The following is a 16282-nucleotide window of genomic DNA, read 5'->3' on the forward strand; positions in this document are numbered from 1 at the left end:
TAAAACAGATTTATTTTTTATAAAAAGACTTTAAAAGGGTTTTCAGGGTCGCGGATTACGAATTTGATGTCAGATTGACAATTTGACAGTTGACAGCTGTTAAACCAACTGTCAGCTTTTATAAGACTGATTTCTCTTTAATAAAAGTGACGGAAAAAGGTTTTTAGGGTCGCATATTTCGAATTTAAACGCAAATTAATGATTTAACAGTTGACATTTGATATACTTGTCAATTTTATAGAAAGTAATTTGGTTTATTTAAAAATGTCCGTAAAAGGATTTTTACATTGCTGATTACGAGTTTGATATCCAATTGACAAAACGCAGACAATACTGGCATAATAACAAAGAAAAAAATAATAATTTCGTTTGTGAACAGTATTCCACATCACCTTCGAGGTTCCGATAAAGATGCGTTAGATTTTTTTGGTAAATCTTCGCCTGTAGCCCTATTTTAACACAACTCTTGTAATAATTATAACTCGTATAATTTTTGCTGATTTTATAGACACTTTTGTATAAATAAAATTAGTTATTTTAAAAATTGACGGTTGGTTTGACAGCTTCCAACTGTCAAATTGTTAATTTGACGTCAAATTAGTAATCAGCGACCTCGAAAACCCTTTATGGAGTCTTCTTAAAAAAATAAATCAGTTTTGCAAAAGTTGACAGTTGGTTTGACAGCTGTCAACTGTCAAATTGTCAATTTGACATCAAATTCGTAATCAGCGACCCCGAAAACTCTTTATGGAGTCTTCTTAAAAAAATAAATCAGTTTTACAAAAGTTGACAGTTGGTTTGACAGCTGACAACTCTCAAATTTTAAATTTTACATCAAATTCGTAATCAGCGACCCTGAAAACCCTTTTTAATTTTTTTTATAAAAAATAAATTAGTTTTACAAAAGTTGACAGTCGTTTTGACAGCTGTCAACTGTCAAAATGTCAATTTGACATCAAATTCGTAATCAGCAACCCCGAAAACCCTTTACGGAGGTTTTTTTATAAAAAATAAATCAGTAATGCAAAAGTTGACAGTTCGTTTGACAGCTGTCTAACTGTAAAATTGTCAATTTCACATCAAATTCGTAATTAGCGACCCCGAAAACCCTTTTAGAGTCTTTTTTTATAAAAGAAATCAGTTTTACAAAAGTTGACAGTTGTTTTTACAGCTGTCAACTGTCAAAATGTCAATTTGACATCAAATTCGTAATCAGCGCCCTCGAAAACCTTAGGAATGGCATCTTATTAGTTTATATCTTTTCTGTGTTTTTGGGTGTTAAAGGGTTAATAAATAAAATTAATAAAAAGAACTTCTTTGTCAAAAAACCAAAAATAATTTAATTAAAATCCTTAAAACGATTAAAACTTCAACCGGTGAGGAACATAACGGCAAAATATTAACTTTAATTAATATTTATAAGTTTTTTAAATTAGTTTTAAAACTATTTCTCTCGTTTCTCTAATAACTTAAAAAGTGTATTAGATATTAAATTGTTATTAATTTAACCTTAAAATATTAATTTCAAGTTTTTGAAAAATATCATATTCAAAACGTTTAAAAAAGCTCCTATTAAAATGATGAGATTCAAAGTTATTTACATGTGTTTAAATGATAGTATTATTATAATTATCATAATGTATTATTGTAAAATGTATATTTAAAAAGAAAAAGTGTTATTTATTTTCTGAGTAATATAAAATTTGAAGAAAGGTTGTTAATTTTTAATAAATCATGATTTTAGCAAAATCTTAATGTTTTATTTTACATTTTGTTGTATAATATTTACAAAATTTTTTGTTTAATATCTTATTCTTTTTTAATTTACTCTGAAATATCTACACAACAGATTTAATGAATAAGAAAGGATCAAAAAAATGTTTACGTAACATTATAAAAGCAGAAAGTTCCATGCACAAAGTAGCCCTATCCCGGGGTCTATTTTGTGCACAACTTTTAATGACTACAACTCCGACAAAAAAATTTATTTCATTGACTAACTTATAGGAAACCTTCAGAAGGAAGTATAACATAAGCAAAAGTTGATTTTCTTTTAATTCTGAATTTGAATAAATTACTGAGTTAAAAAAAGCATTTTGATGCACAAAATAGCCCCAGCAAAAATATTTACTATTTACTATCAGCTTGACATAACCAGAGAATTTTATTTTCATAACATTATGAAATTAGCGCATAAAACTAATTTCAGAAAAGTATTCACAAATGAAAGCGTTACGATCAACAGTAATACTATGCTTCTGCATGGTTGACATAAAGACATTTTAAATTAAGCACCAAAAGTGAAGGCGTGTTTTTTCGAATATTAAGGTGTTTTTTTATAAGTCAACGGTTGCTGAAGCACTGAAATATAAAAGGACACAACTATGTCTGTCCTCTTCTATAATATGTGTTATTGTAGCAACTGTTGATCCATGAATTTGCACCTTCACACTGTACGCCACAGGCGCCACGGAGCTGATATTTTATGTGACACCACGGAGCTGAAATTTTACATTTAAATTAACCTAATTCCGACAATTCTGCAAAATAATTCTTTTCTTTGGGCAGATAATTTGTTTCTATTGTAATCTTCAAAAAATCGTACTAATTACAACAGAGAGTGTTTAGATTAAAAGAATAGTAATACCACGGTACTGATCACTTTTTTTGTGACCTTCACATTTTTACAAAAAAAATTGTTTTTGAGTGTAGAACTTCCAATTTTTGAACCTTTTTTTTTACTGATATTTGTTGCTAATGGATCTTATTTTAGATTGTAATTCTCAGATAACATTAAAATGTGCCATAAACAGTTAAATTATAGGGAAAAAAATCTTATTACAAAATTGAAAAAATTTGTGGACAAAACTATTTTACATTTTATAATTTTATAAGAAGTATTAAAAGATGCATTATATGTACAAATTGTTCACCTATAAACATAATTCATATTACAAAAATTCTCGTTTCCAGTTTCGGCGTTTTTAATAAAATTTCTGAATTTTAACTTAAAATTTTAAAAAACGGACACGCCACGGAGCTGAAATTTTGGAGGGAATTCCGCAATTTATCAAAAATTATAATATCTATTTGTACATATTTGTGGTTGCGAATAGGTTTTATATATACCTGTGAAATGTATCCTTACCCAAGCAAAATTTTTTTATTTTGAATGTGTTTTCTGTGACGCCGCCAAATATTACAGTTACGTGCAAATCACCCGCCTATAAGTAGTAAATTATATTAAATACGTAAAATAAAATAATATAACAATATTCACAATTTATTAATATAGTTATTCATAAAACAATGTTTTATATTGTAATGTTAAATTGTTTTTCTTTAAAAAAATAATTTTATGTGCATTACTCACGAAATCAGAGGAATGACACCATTTGCTATTTTCACTCGTAATGTGAACAAAGTCAAATTCCAAACATAAATTTTTTTTAAATGAAGATAACATGAATTTTTTTACTTTTGTGTATTCTGTTACATTTTGTTTGTGAATTTGAATTTCTGGATCGTTTTCTTTATTATTTTGCTTGCTTTCGTACCAAATGTTACAGCAATCGGTGCGTGGGACATGAAAAGTGAAATTAACGAAATGATAGAAATATTTTAAATATGTCGATTCTGTGAGTGGTGTAGGGGATACTAGGTGCAGTTGTTACAATTTTGACCAAAACAGTTACAGTGATTAGAGTTTAAGTCCAATTTGTTTGGTCAAACAATTAAATCAAAGGTATATTATCTAGGGATATACTTACTTAAAAACCATAAAATTTTTCGTTTTTTACGAATTATACGCAAAAAACCACAATTTTATGGTTTTTTTTATGGTTTTCACCATAAAGATGAAATTTGCGCCAAATTTCATTATCATTTTCGTAATCAGCGCATCAAGATACGTTAGTATACCAATTTTTATTGAAATTGGAGGTCCCCCTTATTCGGAAGTACACCCTTATCTAGTTTTAAATTGATTTAGCTGTATATCTATTATTTAATTAACTAGAAGCATTTGAGTGACAGCGTGTAAATTGTAACAACTGCACAAAGTGAATGTCGGTTGTTACAATACCAAGAATTATCTATAACATTTCTAAATTGAAGACAAATAATTTTTCATAACCATTTTTATTAATTATTTATAATTTTTAGCTCAACGTAATAGTACGTGACAGTTCCATAGAAATGGCAGCATTAATATTGTTTTAAAATGAAAGATACTTTGGTTAAATCTTTGATTCTTCCCTTCCTTGATTATTGTTGCATTGTTTATGATGATATCAGCAATGACTTAAATCAAAAACTTGAAAGATCCCTAAATGCTTGCATTCGTTATATTTATGATATTCCTAAATTTAAACATATTACGCAATATAGAATTAGGTCTGGCTTATTAAATGTTGCTACTAGACGTAAATTTTTTATAGGTAATTTACTTTTCTCATTATTTAAAACTAAAGTTCCTGATTATTTATTTAATTTTTTTGAGTTCAACAAAATTGTCGAAGAAAATTACTACAGGCTTAGAGAAAGAAAATCGATATTGATAATACCACCACATCGAACTTGCTTGATGCAACGATCTTTTATTGTTAGGGGTGCAAGACTGTGAAATAAATTGCATCCAGTTTTAAGAAATGCACCTAATATATTAACGTTTAAAAAATTATTTTTTGAATTATTATTTAGAGAAAACAATGGAACATTTGATATTACTTATTGGTAGGATTTATCATTTTTGTCATAAATTATCTACAGTTTTTAGTTCAGTTTTCATATATTAGTAAAGCTGTTACATTTATTATATATATATTCAATATTGTTATCTTATTTTCGTAATTTCTTCTCAGTATTGTTATTATAATTATTGTAATCATTCTTAAATAAGTAACCAAATATAATTCTAATGTATCTGTTCCTTGAAGGGCTTCGTAGCCTTAGGAACTTTGTTATTCTTAAATAAATAAATAAATAAATACTTAAAAAGGTTTTTTCATTAATTTTGAAGATGAATTTAGAAAAACCATGAGATTTTTTATAAAAAATGAGTGTGATTATATTTTTGACAAATATTTTATATTTGAAATGAATCTGCTGAATTTTGGAAAAAATATCTGTTCTCATTATCACTTGTAACAACTGCACAACAGGTACATTTTTTACAATAAATCACTTTATTAAAAAAGTATACACTAAATGTGGACAACCAAGGCAGTTTTTTAAAGCTCAATCCACATAGAATTGATATTAAAAAAATTTACTTTGTTAAGTATAAAGGTCTATTTATTATTTAAAAAATATGAGAAAGAGAAATATTTACTTTTGGCCTCTAAAAAATAATGTGCCTATTTTTTTACTTGTAAAGCTTGCATATAATTTTTAAACATATTGCAGTAAGTTCGTACATAAAAACTAAACATTTTTAGGGTTCCGTACACCTACAGTGTAACGGCGGAACCCTATTGGTGAGACTCTTGTGTCCGTAGCTAAATCGTGTCCCCCCCTAGCGGCTAAACTATTTGACCTGAAGAGCTCAAATTTGGTCCAGATATTTATTTTCACTCGTAGATTACAGGAAAAATATAGCGAATGTGATTGGACGTGATGGGCATAGCGTTGTCTAGGAAATAACAAGATTTTTGTCCAAAAATGCATAAAAAGTGACCATTCCCCCCTTTTTAACTTCTAAACTATTCGACATGGAGAGCTGAAATTTTGCATGCTGGTGTATTTTTACTCGAATATTACAGGAAAAATATAAAGAACTCAATATGTAATGATGACCATAGCGTTGTCAAGGAAAAACTAAAAAATTAAAAAAAATTTTTTTTTCCCTAACTTTTACATTATTTGATCTAATGAGCTAAAAATTTGTATCCTAGTGTATTATTACAGTCTGACGACAAAAAATTTATTTAAGAAACTTTTTAAAAAAAATCAAAAAAATTTTTTAATTTTTTTTAGTTTAAACACGTGGCATTAAATATTTTAAGAAAGAGTGAAATTTTAAGAGAATAAATAGGAGATTGTTTTCTGACTTTAATTTCTTAACTAAAAATAAAAAAAAAATTGGACAAGTGCAAGTTGTACTCGCGCTGCCATGGCGGGTTCCGTACACAAATATTAAAACAATACTTGCAACATTTATCGGTAATTGGTAGAATTAAAATAAACAATTAAAAAAATATATTAAACTCATTTAATAAAAAAGAATAACTAAAAAAAATTAAAGTATTGTATATCTAATATTGTAAACAATAATAAGCAGAGGAACAAAATTTTCAAAATTATAGTTCCTCTTCTTATTATTGTTTAAAATATTAGATATACAATACTTTAATTTTTTTAGTTATTCTTTTTTATTAAATGAGTTTAATATATTTTTTTAATTGTTTATTTTAATTCTACCAATTACCGATAAATGTTGCAAGTATTGTTTTAATATTTGTGTACGGAACCCGCCATTGCAGTGCGAGTACAACTCGCACTTGTCAAATTTTTTCTCTTTGGAACCCAATGTCTTTAACTAACTGTTTCTGAGATATTCCATTTGTAACAACTGCACAGCGTAACAACCGCACCTAGTCTCCCCTGCAGTTATTCTAAGTTTTAAATTTGTATTGTTCAATAAATTTATTTTACAAAGATTCCAAAGTCAAACTACAGTCATTAAAATAATTTAATTGTGAATCAGTATAATGTGAGTTTCAATAAGGAAGACTTTTAGTGTTCATGAATTAACTGTTTTAATTCATCTGTTAATTTCGTAAATTTGTTAGATTTTTCACGCTTTTATTTTAAACATTGATCTTCTTTTTATTTGCTCTGTATTGTTCTAAATCTACTTTTCTTAATTCCAAATACATTTTATAATAACTTTTCGCAAACAATTGTTTCTTTATTTGCTTGGAATTTTTCGGGAAAGTAATAATCCCATTTAATAATTTTCTCGCCTCTGTTTTTATCTGGATTATTACATTCTTTATGTTATATCATCGAACTTAGTAAAAAATCTTTTACCTGAAACAGTTATACCAGTTTTCTTAAAAGTATATTCTTTTCCCTGCATAATTTAATAATAGATACATTGTTAAATATAAATTTTTTAAAATATTATTCAATTAACATTCTTAAATTTTTATAATAGATTAACTAATTAACATTTTTTTATAAAGCTAATTACCATATCTAAAAATTGATTTACTTGTTTAATACATTCTTTAGTATAAAAGTTATAAAAAATCTTAATGGTCAAAAATAATGTATCCTCTTATATATAGTAGTATTAATTTAAAAGAATTTTTAAACCATTTTTTAGCCTATCAAGCAATATACAAATATTTTTTTGCAAATATTATGTTTCCATGTTCTTTCATTTTTTGTCCTTTTTCTCTTACAAGACTTCTTTGTGTCACTGATCTTCGCACATTTAAGGGGGGAGTCTGGTCACACCGAGGGTTTTTTCCAAAGTGTTTTTTCTAATTATACCTATAATGTATTTTTAGTTACTAAAATTTTTTTAAATAAAAGGAAACATATTGAAAAGAAAATTTAAGCAAAAAAGTTAATTTTAATATAAATATATATGTGACGCTCCACGAGAAAAGGGACCTTATGACAAGAGTAAATAAGATCCCTTTTCTCGTGGAGCGTCACGTATAGATATAGTATTGACGAGTCTAGGGGTCACTTAGCAAAATTGCAGTGCAACATTGCTTACCTTGCAACGAAGCTAAAACTGGCACCCAGTTATCAGCACCCACTTACTTTTAGAAATTAAATATTAAAGTTAAATATTTTTTCGTTTAAAACAATCGATATCATTATAAGCTAGAACTGACTACCAACACTTTTTGCAAGCGGTACTCCATCTACGAAGACATTAAAAAGTAAAGTCTCTGGAATATTTTACAGTATATTCTAATAAGTCCATGTATGGAAATTGAATCTAGACGCTAGCCGTGCTAGTAGCGAGTTTAGCTCCCCAGATAGTTGGGAGTTTAGCACCACTAAAAGCTGGGGTCTGTTCGTGCTACAAGAAGGGATCCCAGGCATAAGTTAGGCACTGTATAAGCTTTTAGCCAGCTCCCAGACAGAAACGACACCCTTTTTTATTTAGGGGCTATCTGGGCGAAAAATTACAATTTTTTTCAGCAAAAATTAAACAAATAAAAATAATTTTAATGTTTTGAATATTTTTTTTAATAATTCATAATTGTTTGCCTAAATACGTAATAGATTTTAATTATAAATGAAAAAGAAAGTGTGTTATTTATTTTGAATTAGTAAAATTCGAAAAAGTCAAACCAAAGTTTTCATATGTTTTTACATTTATTAAAGAATAATTAAGAGCCCAGCTAGCCCCCGACTAAAAACCAAACTCTGTCATGGCTCACTTGGGCGATTTTCACATGGGTCTTTCAATACAAAACTCAAGACCAAAGTGAAAGTATTGACCTTCTCCGAATGATTCTAGCTTGAGAGAAGTGTTTTTTGGCGTTTTTAATAACGTTTGTCGATCTTTAGGCAACTCAGTGTGACTATGTTTTCTTAAAACACCAAATAATTTATTGGACAATTTTTGGGTCACTTTTCCTTCCAAAACAATATTTCTAATGTCAGTTACAAAATCATTTTCAGTACTATCATTTTCATCAGTTTCATAGTTACTACTATCAAAATCTTCATCGGAAAGGTCACAATAAACTATATCGCTATCAAAATAACTATTAAAAGTGTCATCGTCGGACGAGTAATTTTTGCCTAAAGGGGAGTTTTTACTTGAAAATACGTTTTCAGTGAACGGCAAATGATGACCTGTATCATTTAGAGACAGTTCAGTTAAATTATTCTTCTCAACGCTATCGACGGTTGCACCCTAAAGGTTAAACAACTGACGTACTTACACTGTTAGAAAACGCCTGAAAATTTATGCACTTTTAACTTTTAAGTCATTCGAGAGACTGAACTTTCATTCAATATTAAATGAAAGTTATAACAATTCATAAATGTATTATATTTCAATCACAGATGCATTATTGGAGTTTGTCGCTAAGATGATGAAGTCTTGTGACATTCAGAAGAACGTCAATAGGACGGTAAAAGATGGACTCAAAGTCATCGAAGTCCTGCTGAAAGATGCAAAAGTAAAGCATGCCGCGGCCGATGAGTCAGACATCGATTTGGCATGCGTTTTTAGTGGTGCGGAGTGTAACAGCAAGGACCGTAAGAAAGAGAGAGCGCTACTATAGGCGCAATGTCAAAAGCGTCATCAGGATGCTTGCACAAGGATTGTGCCGGATATATACGTGTCCTATTCTATGTCATTAGAAACGTATCCGACACACAGCACTGACAATGCTTGTGCCAGCGCAGCAGCCTAAGAGATGCTCAGAAACGGAGGAGAGAAGGCGACAGACCAGAGGAGACTCGAACCCAAGTCGGTAAAAGGAAGAAAGAGGAAACGCCTCCAATAAAACGGAAGTACCGGAGCCAGAAATTCCTTGATTGGAAAGAATGACGACAAAAAGATCCGCTGTGCTGATCTGAGTCGGCCAAGGATTAACATATGGCCAATTCCACGTGATATTTCAGTCGACCTTTTAAAATCGACCAAAAATATTTTTTGTCCATTTTGTATTGAAAAAAACATACGTATTTTTTTTTAAGACAAAATTTTTGAGTCCATTTTTCTTCCGGAAATTGATTTTTTTACGATACTTTTTTTTTCTGGAAGTCGATTTCTCTTGCGGAAATTTTCCTGAAATTGATTTTTTTAACGTTAATTTTTTTCTGGAAGTCGATTTTTCTTCCAGGAAATTTTCCGGAAATTGATTTCTCTTTTTTATTGAAATTTATTAATTTTCTGAATTATGGGAAGAGTCTGGCAAAGTATGGAAAGCAGCAAAAACCTATTTTCACAAAATGATTATTTTTTCTATTGAGTTTTTCCAATTTTCCGAACTATAAGAAAAGTCTGTCAAAGCATGGGAAGCAGCTAAAATAAATTTTGACAAAATATTTCTTTTTTCTATTGAATTTTATTAATTTTCCGAAATGTGAGAAGAGACTGACAAAGTATGGGAGACAGCTAAAATAAATTTTGACAAAATATTTATCTTTTTAATTGAATTTTATTATTTTTCTGAAATATGGCATTCACGGGTGGATAAACAGCATCAAGAACTTTGTAGATTTTAAAGAGACAGTCCAAAGCTTGAAGAGGACCTGTCATTAAGTATCTTACATCGTCTACATAAATTGAAATAGAGTTTGTAACATGTGGCACTCCCAATTGAAATCATCAATGGTTAGAGCGTGTCACCACGTTTTCCAACAATACGTTTACTTTGATTTATTGCTTCATTCACATCACTTACTTTCTGTAAAATATAATTTCGAAAATTTGAATTAAACAAAGAAATAATGCAATTTTAATTAAATACTTATTACCTCAACTCGGAGGTAAAACCTGACGGCCTAAAATTTTTTCTTTGCAATTTTATTTCTTACTGAACATTCACTGAACATTCGAGGTTGATATTCCAGTACAAGTGCAGCTACCAATTAAGAAACTTATATTAAAACAACTTATTCAAAAATCAATAGGTTATTTTCAAAATAGTAAATCATGTACTTCATAATGTAAATATGGCTATAAAAATGAGTTTATATGATATTATTATTTATAAATTTTACATTTTAATATAGTAGTAAGTATTGTGGTCTTTGGTCTATTAAGTAAAAATTCAATAATAGACCAAAGGCCACAATACTTACGACTACAATAAAAAAAATGTCAATAAGATCAACTACATTTAAATTTTACATTTTATTCGTTCCTGCAGTCTACAATAATTTTGAATTCTTAAATTTATATTCAAAAGATGAAAAAATAAGAATTGAGAAAACCAGTAATTATTTTTTGAATGATATGGCTCTATAATAATATATATGGGACGCTCCATGTCAAATGAACCAGAGCTGCGGCCAAAAATTGTCACAATGAAAATAAACGTTCAAAGATTCAATAATTTTTTAAGTCCCTGAACGTTTATTTTATTTTATTTTTGCGATTCCGCATTGCGAGTGATTTTCGTCCAACCCGGAATCATGTTTTTTTCCGTGTTGGGATGCATGGCGAATACGGAATACAGCCCGGTGACATTTCTATTGTAGTACGAAAATATAATGGGATGAAAGTTGATCGTCGCCACCTAGAGAAATGATGGCGCTGGCTGTACCCTCTCAGGCCGACTTTTCTCAAAATGCATGGGAAAGTACGAAAATATTTAATTTTCATGTATTAGTTTGAATTTAATCATATTATTTTGTATATTATATTGATCCAGTAACTTTTAGACATATTTTGTAATATAATTGGATAGGCATATTCTAAATTACAATAATCAAACAGATTTTTTTGAATCCATGTAGCAGGCGCGGTTGTGAAATTAAAAATTGGATAGTAATGTAATGCTAAGAATCAAAGACAGCTGTGCCAGCTGTGCTATTGCTCGCTCTGCATGCTTCTGCCCTCTTCTGGCGACTGTCGGTAAACTACTTTTTGCTTTGGTCATTATATTTCTTTCCATTTATTCATTTTAAAACCGCGTTTCTGCATGCATTTAAACAATCCTTTCGATAATTGTAATTTAGAATATGCTTTTCCATTGTTCGATGACATTATTTATAAAAAGTGTCTGTTTTGTTTTGTTTTTGAAAAATGTTTGTTTACATATTTCATGTCATTTAAGTCATTTCATGTTATCCTATATAAGAAATCTGCTATTTTATGACATGATAACGCTTGCTATTGGTCAAGATACGATGATAACGCTTGCCATTGGCTTAAATTCGATGAAAATGCTTATTATTGGTTCTTGCTAAGATGATAACGCTCGTCATTGGTTAGAATACGATGATAACGGTCGCTATTGGCTAGAATTCGATGATAACGCTCGCTATTGGCTAAAAGTATCGGCGACAACGCTTGCTATTGGCTAAAAGTATTGGCGACAACGCTTGCTATTGGTGCATTGTTTTGTTGTTAATTTATAATATAATTTAATTATAAAAAATAAATAAATTAGATTAGAAAATAAATGTTAATTTAAAGTTAGAGAAAAAACATCGAAATACAGTTTAATTAAAAAAAGTTTTTGTTTATTGATAAATTTTTTTTATTTTTAAATTAAAAATAATAATTGACACGAAAATACATCTTTGTGCGCGCGCAGTCATGCTACGCCATTTTTGTTCCCTTCTTGATAGCGTTCGTAGTGCTGTGATGAATGTGAATTGAAGAAATTGTAAAAATTGAAAAAAACAATTACACGCAAAGTGATTTTTATGGTGTTAAGAGGTAAGTTTTTTGTAATTTTTTATTTTTATTTATTATTATTATTATGTTAATATATGAACCCTACTAAAAAAATAATGACAAAACATCAGAAAAATAATCAGAATTTCTGGTGTTTTTGAGCAGTTTTTCTAACAATTGCAGCTCAAAAACATGAAAAAGTAATAGAACCCTTCAAAATACTGCCAAGAATCATGAAAACTTTTATGACTGCCACCGAATTTTTTTATAGCATAGCAAAAAATCTTTTTTGGGGATGTATTCTTGTTCCTTTATGTAAAAAGGTCGTCACGCCTTTTATAACTTGGGTAGAAAATCGAAAAACCATTATACCTTTTTTAATGTTTAAAATTATTTTTGTTTATTTCAACATTATATTTAATGTTTATAAACTCAGAAAAAAAAAAAAAAAAAAAAAAAGTCAAAAACGTTTTTTTTGGCTTAAACTATGGAACAATAATATTAACTTCATTATGTATTTTCAAAAAAATAAGCAACTTGAAGAATATTAAATATTCACAATTTATCAAGTCTCATTATTTTCTTAAAGAATTCTATTTAATTCAACACAAAGGAACAAAGTTTATTTATTGTTTAACTTCGAAACACATTTTTTTGTTAAAAAAAATTCATATTTCTATTCAAATAGTCAATTGACAATTTTATAATAAATCTATGAAACAGTGTTTTTTCAATTTAAACTACATGTAAAAATTTATCAGCTTTGAGGTACCTTTAAATATTAATTAAAATCAAAATAAAAAAATACGTGTCTATTTATTTTTTATTTGTAACAAAATGAGGGGCGAGAACGGTAAAAAGTCGAAAATTATATTTAAATGATTTATAAGATGTATTTGTCTGCTTTTTGTCTGATTTATAATTAACATATTTATGGATATTTCTATTTATTTATTTGTTTATATTTATACACTCGTATTAAGGGCATTTGAACGTTTATAATATTTTTTAAAAACTATTGACCAGATAACCGGAAAAATTTTTATTGTAAATCTTTGACGTGATAATGGATCAAATGCCCTTAAGCTATCTTAGCTATAATACAGATGTACAGGTATTATTAATTCTTTATTTTTTTCCAGGTCCCCATCAAGGAAATTTGGTTTATAAGGAATATCTATTGGTTTTTGGTTATAAAGTTTAAATTGTTTTATTGAATACTGGTAATAAAATGGTTTGTAAAAATTGTAGATGAATAGATGAATTCTTGGATTGGATCAATAAATAAAGAAGTTCATAGTTGATTAGTACTTAGTTATTAGATTTAATTGGTATCATTAGATATTATATTTTTGGCTGAATTTGATTTGTTTAGTTGTGGTTTGATATAAGCAGATTAGAAGAGCTGATGATTTCAAGTTCACGAGAGTAACAAAACAGATTGTAATATATAAGAGTTAAAAAATAAATTACAATATTCTGCTTTTGATAAGTTATATTAATATATAATGGAGAAGAGAAAAGTCGAAAAAAACATTCTTAGTGGCATTTCTGATAACCACTTATGTGTTCAAGTTGATTGTTGTAATGAAGAAAATAGAAAAGTTAGAATTACAAGTTTAGAAACCAGTAATTGTAAATTAGAAAAAAGTACTATATCTACATCAACTCATGATAATGTATCTGAAATGTTTCCATTGAAAACACCATATTCAAGGATAAAAAGGTACCGTGAGAAAAAAAAATTGAAAAGAGGATTATTTATTGAAAATGATAGCAGTTTAAAAAAATGTAGTAATTATGTTAATTCAAATCACCAGTCTCCTAATAAATTTAGTGACATACCTTCTGTTACTATTGATAATGATAGTTTTAATGCTAATCATAAAAATCCTTTAACATCTGCTCATGTTAAAGAAAAGCTTATAGTTCCTGAAACAGATATGCTAAATGAAGATCATATTTGTACATTTGGAGAATTGTTGAGGAGAGAATCAAGTTCAACTTTTAATATGCAAAGCACTTTGTATTTATATACGCTTCAGTATGTTATCCCGATTCAATCTAATCAAAAGCATATTCAAATACTTTTTAGTGGTCCTTATAATTCTGGTCATTGGATTTGCTCTTATTATGATGGAATAAGAATTTATATTTACGATAGTCTCAATAATGGATGCTTAAATGAGGACCAAAAAAATTATTTAATCAAATTATATCCTTTTAAACCACCAGTAGTTTTTGCAGCTGTCCATCAACAACGGGTAGGTAGTGTGGACTGTGGAGTTTTTGCAATAGCGTATGCAACATCTTTATATTTTAATACGATGCCTAATACTCTTGATTATGTTTATGATGAAATGAGACAACACATCAGATTAATGTTTACAAATAATCATTTAATACCTTTTCCCGCGAAACCAACTACTAAGATCAGATGTTTAATTGTTGAGTCTGATTGGGAAAGGCTTTCAATCGATCGAGCTACAGAACTTCAGCCTAGAAAAGTAAAACATTCATATATACCTAAGGCTCATACTGGCAATATTGTTAACCGAGATTTATCCATTACATATTCAGAAATTGTACAAAAAAATATTTCATCAAACTTAGAAAATAATAAAAGTACAATTTTAGATAGTAGGAATTACAAATCTTATCAAAATACACCTGCCATATCCAGTGGAATAGTTTCTTTAGAGAATGCCTCAACAGCATATACATTGAAGACACCATATAAAAGGATAAAAAAGTATCGTGAAATAAAAAAATTAGAACAAAAGTCAGTTAATAAAAAAAGAGATAGCAATATTTATAACTCACAGACCAATATTATTTCCACTTCTGATAACCACTCATCTGTTCATGTTGATTCTAATAGAGATAACGAGAAACTTGAAATTACATGTTCTGAAAAAAGTAATTGTAATTCTGAAAAAAGCACTACGTTTACATCTTTTGAAATATCATCTCATGATAATGTATCTGAAATGTTTCCATTGAAAACACCATATTCAAGGATAAAAAGGTACCGTGAGAAAAAAAAATTGAAAAGAGGATTATTTATTGAAAATGATAGCAGTTTAAAAAAATGTAGTAATTATGTTAATTCAAATCACCAGTCTCCTAATAAATTTAGTGACACACCTTCTGTTACTATTGATAATGATAGTTTTAATGCTAATCATAAAAGTCCTTTAACATCTGCTCATGTTAAAGAAAAGCTTATAGTTCCTGAAACAGATATGCTAAATGAAGATCATATTTGTACATTTGGAGAATTGTTGAGGAGAGAATCAAGTTCAACTTTTAATATGCAAAGCACTTTGTATTTATACACGCTTCAGTATGTTATCCCGATTCAATCTAATCAAAAGCATATTCAAATACTTTTTAGTGGTCTTTATAATTCTGGTCATTGGATTTGCTCTTATTATGATGGAATAAGAATTTATATTTACGATAGTCTCAATAATGGGTGCTTAAATGAGGACCAAAAAAATTATTTAATCAAATTATATCCTTTCAAACCACCAGTAGTTTTTGCAGCTGTCCATCAACAACGGGTAGGTAGTGTGGACTGTGGAGTTTTTGCAATAGCGTATGCAACATCTTTATATTTTAATACGATGCCTAATACTCTTGATTATGTTTATGATGAAATGAGACAACACATCAGATTAATGTTTACAAATAATCATTTAATACCGTTTCCCGCGAAACCAACTACTAAGATCAGATGTTTAATTGTTGAGTCTGATTGGGATAGGCTTTTAATCGATCGAGCTGCAGAACTTCAGCCTAGAATTAATAATACAAACGAGCAGCATTTTTCGGCAACATCAGACATTGATTATGCTCATGATGTGTTAACAACATTTCAATTTAAAATAAATGATGAAAGGCAAGTAATAAATCGAGAAAAGGAACATTTAAAGCGTAAATCAC

The sequence above is a fragment of the Leptopilina heterotoma genome, unplaced genomic scaffold (assembly GCF_015476425.1).
Source record: "Leptopilina heterotoma isolate Lh14 unplaced genomic scaffold, ASM1547642v1 Lhet_217, whole genome shotgun sequence".
Lineage (NCBI taxonomy): Eukaryota > Metazoa > Arthropoda > Insecta > Hymenoptera > Figitidae > Leptopilina > Leptopilina heterotoma.